The sequence below is a fragment of the Corvus brachyrhynchos genome, unplaced genomic scaffold, assembly GCF_000691975.1.
Source record: "Corvus brachyrhynchos isolate BGI_N302 unplaced genomic scaffold, ASM69197v1 scaffold175, whole genome shotgun sequence".
Lineage (NCBI taxonomy): Eukaryota > Metazoa > Chordata > Aves > Passeriformes > Corvidae > Corvus > Corvus brachyrhynchos.
Genome location: NW_008238448.1, coordinates 1,631,324 through 1,641,251, shown reverse-complemented (window position 1 = coordinate 1,641,251; position 9,928 = coordinate 1,631,324).

Here is a 9,928-nt window from a genome sequence, read left to right as displayed (position 1 = left end):
AGTAATTCAAAGGAACATTGTTTCTCCTGTTTAAATTTTTCCCTTTGTGGCGGGATGCAACATGAAGAGGCAGAAAGTTCACTGCTGCCAAGCTAAAAGGAGCCAGGGGAACTGGCAGATTGTGATTTAACTCTCACTAAGACTTTTAGACTCCCACAGCTGACACTTGGAAGAGCAGCATTTGAGCAGTCCTGAAGGGAACTGCAACACTTCTCTCTCTGTCCTTCCTTTTCAAATATTTTCAAAGCTTTGAAAACAGTCGGTTGTTCTTCGTTCTGGCAACTCGCCACTTGCTGCCGGCTCACATCAGTTCATAGTCTTCTGAGGTATCTAGTGGCCTGCATGGATTTGAGAGAGTTTGAAGCTCTAATGAAAGACCTTTGATATTTTGGGATATTTAAGAGACATACAGAAACGGGTGAGTTAAAAGAGCTGTTGTCAGCCTCTGCAAAGCCCACTTCATATTCTGAGTCATGAGATACCGTTTCACTAATTGATAATTGTCTGTCTACAACACAGTCATGCTCTTAGTGCACAAAACAGCAGTGTGGATGAAAAGCTCACCATTGTAAAGTACACACTCAACTGGATTTAGAAAGCTGGGAACAACAAACGAATCTAAGATATGAGACTACTTTGAATGAAACTCATAAATCATAGCTGAGACATTTTTCAGCTTAAGTCAACATCTTTCCTACAGACGAAAGTTAATGGAAGCTTTAAATGCCTCTCTTTAGTCTTCCTGAGGACCTAAGCAGGGGAGCTCTCCTCTAAAGGGTCAGGTGACTTTTCATTCTTTAAATCCACACCTCCAGCAATGAGGACTTGATCCCACAAGCCCTGCAGAACTGCTTCTACCTGGCAAGGTTGTGCTGAGTGTTTGCCAGGCTAGTCCTTCAGCCAGCAGCCTCATAGCTGCGGTGGTCTTGAGCTCAGGAATGCAGGTGTAGGAAAGAATGCCCTGTGTTGTGTGCTTGAGTTCCTGTCAGTGTGTGTGTGTCCTCAAACACCAAGTGAATTGCACAGCACAGTTCCTGCTTTTCTTGCCAACACAAACCTACACTCCCTCTGTGACCCTTGCTGCCCCAAAACACATCAGGGAGAGAACAGGTTTGGGGGCAAAGCAAGGATGATAGGCATTAAGCTCTGATATATGCAACTGGTTTTGCTCAGAAGAAATACAGCGCAGTCTGTGATTGGTAGTGTTACTTCTATACAGCCTCTGGGGGCAATGAACAGCTGCTTTTTCTTATAAAAAAACAAACCAGGGGGAGTTGGGAGAAGAGAGGAGACATCTATCAGGATACTTAATGTCTAATGCAGTCAGTTAAGCTAACATGCATACCACTGTCAAATGCATATAAGGGCACTTTATCTTTGGTTTGTTAACCTTTGAGGGTCAGCCAGGTCGATTATGAGAAAATGAGGTAATTTTATTGTGGGAAGGGTGGGGGACAAGGATGAATGGCAAAGTTCATCTGCTTATTTTACTCCCCAGTAAACAAACCTTCCTAACAGCCTCATCTAGCTCACAAAAGTTGTCTGTGGAAATGGTGTTTAATAAATCAGATGTGTGCCTCAGCTTCCCAACCAAAATTGTCTTAAGAGTCTATGATAGGTATTGGTGATTAAGCAAATGTTCTGAAAAGTTAGTTGCACCTAAAATTAGAACTGAGAACAAGATGGGCAAAAAAATATTCTGGCGTACCTGCAGTTAACCTTTAAAAAAACATGTGGAAGACTAAAGCAAACCAGGTGAGTGCTAGAGACAGAGTATGTCCTCATACTGCTGTGCATCAACTGTGCAGCATGACAGAGAGAAATTACGTCATGAAGCTTTTGGACTCTATGATTCAGGGTGCTGATGGCTCCGAGCCCATCCTATTTCCTACCGTTTCCCTCTGGTACTTTTAAAGTCCTTTCACTGAGAGGTCCCAACAAAACTGTGCTCCTCTCTTCAAGCAGAGAGGCCAGCCGAACATGCAGTGGATATAGGGCATGTGTCAGCACTGTGCAGCAGGCCCCCAGTCCCATCCTGGAAACTGATGGGGATCCCACCGGCTCCCAACCTTCCCCTGCCTGTGCTCCCTGCCCCAGCCCTTGTTCCTGGAGCTGTGGAGGTAGAGATGTCTTCAGAGTTGTTAGTTGTTTTCTCATACACTGCAATATAACCAGGCAGCACAAAAGTCTCAGTCTGTGCTTCAGTTTTTCTGTCTTCATTGAAAAAATTCAATGTCTTGAAAACAGCTGGTACTACTTAATGATCTTTTGGTAACGAAGGCTGATTCCTTTTGTTATGCTCTCTGAAGATTAAATTTTGCTCTGGACTCTATTGCCTGAAGGAGGCTATTGTAAAACAAGATACTCAGAAATCAGCAAAAAGATGTTCGAGCTAAAACAGGACACCAAAACATTTTAACTCTAGTGGTGCTGCTGCCAATGAGTTAGAGAAAAGATCCTAAGATTATGCTAAAACCAGTCTGGTATTGTGGGCTAATGACTGAGGAACTGCTTTCTAAAAGTGTGCACAGCCTTGTAAATGAATCAAACCTCCATGATATAGAAGATGCTTCTTTGATGTTCAGTTTTAAATCCTGACTTGGTCAAACAGGCTATCATGGAAATAACTAGATGCTGGTAAGCACTGCTATTGCTTTAAATTAAAGGAGGGAAATACAAAGCTCAAGGATTTGCAGTCCCTTTTACAAGAGACACATTGGGAACAGCCTGTGTCTACCAAATACTGAAAAGCTCAATCAGGATTCCAAAGGAAATTGCTATAAAAGATTAAATATGTGGTCAGCAGTAATAACTCTCCCTCTGTTTGTTGTGTCAGATTGTATTTGTGTTGGAGGAAAGATTGGTGTAGTTCAGATAGCAACAAGGAAAAGAGAGAGAGAGATTTTGAGAGAGATTTTCCATTACAAGGTTAACAAGAGGAAGTGGATGGGGATGAGGGAATGTGCTCCACAGAACTGCAGGAAGCTGAAGTTGGAGGAAGGCAGTGCAGCATCTAGAGACTGTGGCTAAAAGTTTTGATGGCTACAAACACTGACAGTAGTTTTTAGAGATGAAGTTACCAAGGACTAACAACCAACAGAGTCTTCAAGTCTCTGTTGTTGGGATGCTCCTGCAGCACCTGTGGGGATTGGCCTCTGAACCCTGGAACTGACAGGCAGTGACCTTTTGTCGGGTGTTAATTACAGAGGCTTCCCCTGGGACCTAGCCCACTAGGAACCTACTGCAGAGTTTGCACTGACTTATTTGAAAGTTTAAGCTCATGCTTTGCAGCTATGGCACTCATCTCCAAGTAACTGCAATAACTTTGATTCAAATCAGTCTTTATAGAAACTGGCCCATACGACCCTTTGACCCCTCCCAGTCCAGAGCAGCTCCGCATGCCTTCCCAGTTCTGCTTACTTGCACTGGAGTACTCTCCTCCCATCTAGCCTGGCACCAGCACACACTCATTTGACCTGAGATCCCACCTGTGGGGTTTGTGAAGCCACTGCTTTGAGGCTGTCTCTGCCCTCCGGCTCCCCACAGCGAGTTACTGAATGATACTGGGGTTGCCTGTGACACCGCTTAGCCTTCCTTCACGCTCCAGTGCAACAGGGCGGCAGCCTTTGCCAGTTATTTTGCTCATATAGGTCACAAGCACAGATAGAGATTCGCGGGGAACTGCAGTAACCAATACATAACAATGCACAAAATGCAGGAAATGCTTTTTGTACGCACTTTGAGTGTCATTGTTGCCTCTTTCTGTTAAAGCTATAGATATGCATTTATAATACACAGAACCAGGTTAATTAAGGCAAGAACTGCCGACATGATCTTTTAGGAGTAGCTTTGCAATTCACACATGAAGACATGAACAGTGACTAGTGCATGTAATGCTAAGCATAACTGAGTAACTCTTCCTGAGGGATTCAGGGTGGCCAGACACTGTAAAACAGTGGCCGCAGGCATGAGCTGCGTACAGCGTGGCGTGGCAAAATGTTGAGCACATAGGACAGGATATAGGGTGTTTTTTTCCAACCGGAAGCTCAGGGATGAACTATTCATAGGCATTGTAAAACAAACAGCTAAGCTTTTAAGTTTTAAATGAACTTACTTGACTTGAGACTTAGTGGGTTTTCAATAAGCTGACTGAAAAGAGGAGCAGCTGTAACATCTGTTATTAACTTGTTCTCATTTGTGGCCTTATCATAATTTAGATTTAGTTTTAGGTACAACAATTTACCTAAGTGCAAAATTATTTGTTACTTTATTAATACTTTCATTTCCATGGACTGTACATGGAAAAGAGGACCATAAACTTTTGCATCCAGTGCAATGGATGGAAAAACTGACGTTGACTAGGCCAGAGATCAGATTTTTACACAGAAACATTACAGATTCTAGTAACTTACAGGTGTTACCATCGGCTACAGGAAAAGTAGTGGTGGTGGTATTTTGTATATTGGTCATGCCCCAGTAACTCCACAGTGCTCTTCTGTTGTAATACTGAGTCTTTCATGGCTTGACAATGTTTTTTTGCATTCTTAGTATTTTTTGCTTGAAGGGAAGTTCTTCTGTAAGCCTTTTTAAAAAATAACAGAAAAAATCCCTTTATTTTTTAAGTCTAGTTTCTGTATTTCTCATCTTCTCATCTCATTCTAATCTTCTCTTTTCTCAAAGGGAAAAAAATAGATTTATAGTATCTGAATGAAGAAGACAGATAATATTAAGTACCTGATACCTCAAAAGAGCAAAGATCATCAGCTTTCTCTTTCAATGTTATAGTTAGACAGTGCATTTGACAAAGTTAGACTGTCAAATAGATCATCTACTGGGAAGATTTACACAATTCTCTCACTTGTTATCTCTACTCATGACACAAAGCTTAGCTAAAGTCAAGTCACCCCAGATGAAAAATGAGAAACTGTGCTTCTTCACTTAAAATCTTTGGTGATTTTAAAATGCACAAGGTAGATCTGTTAGTTTCCTGCCCTGTACGACGGCGATCCTGAATGCGTATTTAGCATCTGAGCTTTTGAGGCAGAGCTCAGGAAAGTCCAAATGACAGCACAAGGTCTTAGATAAGAGGGATATTCCTGAAAGGTTCCCCATACCCAGAAAGGTGTGTAAATTCATACCCCATCTGACTTTGCTCCATGTTCAGCGTCTGTCTCACAAGCCTAATTGGAAAATGCTTTACAGCGGAAAACGGAATCACTGTCGGATGGGCAGAAATCTTTCTTTCCTCAGTTCTACAGTCCTCACAGCTGGTTGCTTTTATTGTTTTCATTTCAACTTTAGTTGTGTTTGAGAGCTGGTGAGGAAGAAAGAAAATCGAGGCCAATCTCATGCTTACACTTGTGTCTCACAGAAAATGTTCTGTATCCCTTTTTCTTTTTTCCTCCCAATTTTAAAACAGAGCTAAGAATTTTCTTGGCTATCTTTAGGGGTGAAGGAAAGGGATTATTTCCTAGCTTTAAATGGAATTTTAGCTATTCAGAAAAACAAGCCTTTGTCATAATGAAGAACAGTATCATCACCTTGTAGCATGTGATACAAGTGGTATAGCAAGATTTTTGGTTTTGTAAGGGTAAACACTAGTTCTGTAGTTCAGACATAAAATAGGAATCTTTCTAGATAGGAGTTGACCTTTTCTCTCCTGGAGCTTATGGGTGTTTTCTCAAGAAGTAGAAATTCTTGTTCTTGCTGTGCATGGAGAAGATAAGGACAGTATCACAGAGGGAGGCAGTTGTGTTTTCTCAAAAGGTAAATTACTGTTTAAAGAGGGAGAGAAAGAACAGACAGAAACTGTCTGGGGGGGATTTTTGCCCAGGGGAAGAAGGAAATATGTAGTATCACAGCTGAGACTAATTACACTGAAAGGACTAAGAAAAAGAAAGAACAACAGTGAAGACAGGAATCCAAAACCTGTAGAAGTAAAATGCACCCACCAAGGGTAGAACGGCAGAGATTAGCATTCTGATTTGAAACTGAATTGATCTGCTGGCTTTCTACAGAAAGAAATGGGGGGATGAGGTTTTTGGGTTTGTTTTTGTTTGGGCTTTTTAAGTCATCATCTGATAAAATGCTTAGTTAATAGTCAAGAAAAGAAAAATCCAAATACAAGAAATCTTCCTGTGTCTCGGTAAAGAAAACTCTCGGAGTCACTAAAACATTGATTGAACCCTGTTTTAAGCAGGTAATGACTTGAAACTCCCTGCTGAAAAGGTGGTTCACAATGATACATGACAGATGCAGAAGCAATGTGAGTGTGAGATGGCACGGTTATTTCAGTTTCAGGGATGATGGGAGTTTATCTAAGGATAAAGGAGGGAGGGATTCCCTGTGCAAGGTCAGTGTAGGGGAGAGATCCAGGGGGAGACCAGCTGTCTGTACTTACTAACCTCTAATCCAGGAGGATGGCTTTGTTGTGCTGCTCCAATACAGAACAGGTTAGACTGAATGCAGATGAGGTACCAGCCATCTAGGAAATCATTTTCTGTTTCACTGATTTTGGTTCTCGTTGTTTTGTTTTCCCTTCCCTTTGTATGTAAAACAAGTGTTGAAGGAGTTCCTGAATAGAGGTTGATCTGCTCCTCTCGAAGAGCGGCCTTGTGAGCAATGTGGCTCTGCTGGCCCAAGGGCTTGCCAGCACTTCACAAAGGGCCCTGATAGTACATAAATTCAGATCTTCACCAGATAGATAATTTTATGTGGTCTGCAGAAGAATAGGCCTTTGTCAGAAGGAGATGATAGCTGACTTTGTTTGGGAGGGGGAGGGGAGGGACGAGTTTTCTCATTTTCTGTGTACTTCTATTCAGCTGCTGCAGAAACATCCCCATCTGCTTTGAATCTACATTTTAATTCCAAACCCTTGCAAGAAATACAGCAAGCTGGCTTGTTCCATCTGGCAAAGTACACACATAGCAAGTTGCTGAGCTGAAAGCTGTTCCAAAATCTAGGAATGTAACAACCTTAAAAGCCAAGTTACCTGGCCTCATGCTCTGTCTAACCATATGATGATGGTAATCAAAAAATAGATTTCATTTGTCTGTCCTTTAAATGTTGTCACTTACTCAAGAGTATGTGCTTTCTTTGCTATCTGCTCTGTCAGGAAAATGTGGTTTAAGGATATGAAATGGGTTTGGGTTTTCATTTCTCTGGTGAAAGCAGGCAATGGAACTTTTCCTGCTTTTCCTGCATGATGAAAAGGTAGTGAAACAGGAGGTGCAAATTAAATTGTTGATTACCGTAATTTATAACACCTATATCTGAATTCACGTAGTATGACATGACTTTTGCTAGTAGCAGTGAAATCTTGCATGGTTTATATATGTGTGTGTGTGTGTGTGTGCATGAAAGCTGAAGCGCTTATTTTAGCTTTAGGATCTTCACAATTTGTGTTTCTGCTTGTCTGTCCTAGTGCATAAAATTTTATCCCTAACTGTCAACAGGTGTTAGAAACAGAAGCAGCTGGAGCCAGAGTTGAGCACCATTTCTGTTCTGATCTGATAAACTTGCAAATAAACCATGTATAACTTCTGTTAGGGACACCCAGCAAGAGCTAATCGTGATGCAGACCTTAAGTTAATTTCTGTGCCTGTTTCACAAACTGTAAACAGGATAGTGAGTGATACACAGACTAACTCACAGGCTGATAAGCAGAACTGCCGCTAAATTGTTCCTGGTTGAAAGGAATCATAGAAATGCAAGTTATTTGCATGGCATTCTAGAGAGAGTACAATTTAAAGGGGTTTTTTTTGTGATGGAAAGAAAATGGACAAGCAAAACTGTTCAAGCAAACTTAAGCTGTTGTGAGAAAAGACAGAAAAGGAGAAGAGCGTTTACTGTGAGCTGAAAGGGAAAAAGAATTGAAAGATGCCCATTCAAATGCTTCGTCTGCCTGCTAATTTTAATTAAGACTCCTCCTTTGTAACTATGCCACAGAGCCTGAGTCTTTAAAAAAAAATTGTCACTAGGCAGATTTCTGAGAGTCTCCTGATTGAATCATCATTTTAATCTCTTCACTGCTATTCCCCTCTCCTGAGCAGAAGCTACCCGCTGCACTATGTGACAATTAACATGCTGAGAAATGCTACTGCACTCCTCAGGGAGTTTCAGTGATGCAAAACACTGTTCTGCTGTGTGACAAAAACACCAAAACATTTAAAATATCTCTCTGGTAAAATACCATGGGTTTCTAAAGCCTGGATGCACACCTTATTTTCACTAGGAAAAAATACTCTTCATTAACTTTTTCTGAAGAAAAAAGTATTCCTTTCCTTCAGCTCTCCCACAGCCCTCCCTAAAATCCTCTCCATGTTTGGAGAACTTGATAAATACTTTGCAAATAATTAGCAACCAGTGACAAAACCTGCTCTTTCTGGGTTTGCGCGTCTTTGCTCAGTGTACTTTTACTTTCTCAAATCCTTCATCATCCTTGCCTTAGTGCTTCATGTTTCACCTCTCTTCCCAAACAAAGCACTAGAAACAGCTTCTTGCTCTGTCCCTGATGTGGTCCCAGCCTGCTCTTCTGCACAGTCTCCCTCCAGTCCCACGGGAGCCAAGCCAGGTTTATTGAACTGGGTCACTGCCCCCAGTTAGACACCACCCACTGTACCAGTCTCCTCTCCTAGCAACAAAAAAAAGAGGGGGGTAACAAAAAAGCAAATGAATCCTTTCTGCGTCTTTTCTCTGTCACCTTTGTAAGCCACAGATCAATCCAAGCAAGGTCTGCCCACAGGGACATGCTAATTGAGATGCTGTTTGGCAGCAGACTCTGTCCTTGCACAAATGTTCACAAAATTACTAATTAAAAACAGGCCTCTTGCCCTGCTTCCTTCCCTTGACAGGCTAACATAGGCACGTTTTTCCTTTCATTATTTTATGGACAACAATAATGAACACACCAAAGAAAGAACACTTCAGGAACAGTTTTGTCTGAAGAAAATACCAAGGGTGGTTGTCCCTTTCTTCTTCCATGCCCTGATGGCTGCCAGCATTGCTGGGTGGGTGCAGTCCAGGAGGAAGTCATCAAGAGGGGGGTGTAGGGGAAAGGTGAGTCACTCCAGGCAATTCTTAATTATAGTGAAAAAGGAGGAAATATGCTTAAGCAGAAGAATTCTGTTTCTGTTGTTCCAAAAGTATTTTGGGTATTTGCAAGGAGAATAAACAGATTTTCCATGAAGCCTGGAAGGTTAGCTCTCAGTGAGAAAACCCTTTGCGTTCTGCTGCTCAGCTGAATGTCTGTCCTCCCATGGCCTTGCTTGGAAGCCAGAAGGCACCAAGTAGGAGTGCAGAGTACTGCGTTACTCCAGAAAGTATACACCATGCCAGATGGGCAGAGCTCTTAATTACATCATAGATAATCATAGTGTAATCATGGAAACATGCAAGGAATGGGAGTAACTTTAATTCAGGAAAAATGGCTAAGTGGGTTGTGTAATGGGGAAAACCAGCAAATGCAGAAGAAGAACCACAGTGGTGAGGTGACTGCTGCAAAGCAGGCAACAGAATGATTTCCACAGTGATCAGAGATTGTGAAGCAACAGGCTGGATTTTTATCTGGCTGCTGTGCGTGACTAACATCAGCTCTGTGTGTACATGAAATGCTGAGGAACTGATTTCACTGCTACTCCACTGCATGTGTGTTCATTGTTGTCTAAACTTGGGAATAATTGCTGTGAAACTTTCAAGCGCATAAGAGTTTTCCTGTAGGCAGAATGGACAAACTCCGAAGGGAGAAACAAGTTGGCTCCTTCTGAGGACCTTGATCTCTAGACTTGGAGAGGAACAGCTTTGCTGTGCTGGAAAAAGCTGCATGCACATCCACGTGCTTTGGAGGCAGCCTCCTCGCTGGGTGTGAGCCAGCTGCTGAGGAAGCAGCTCTCCACGCACGGCCAGACTGCTGGGTGAGTGCCCGCAGTGC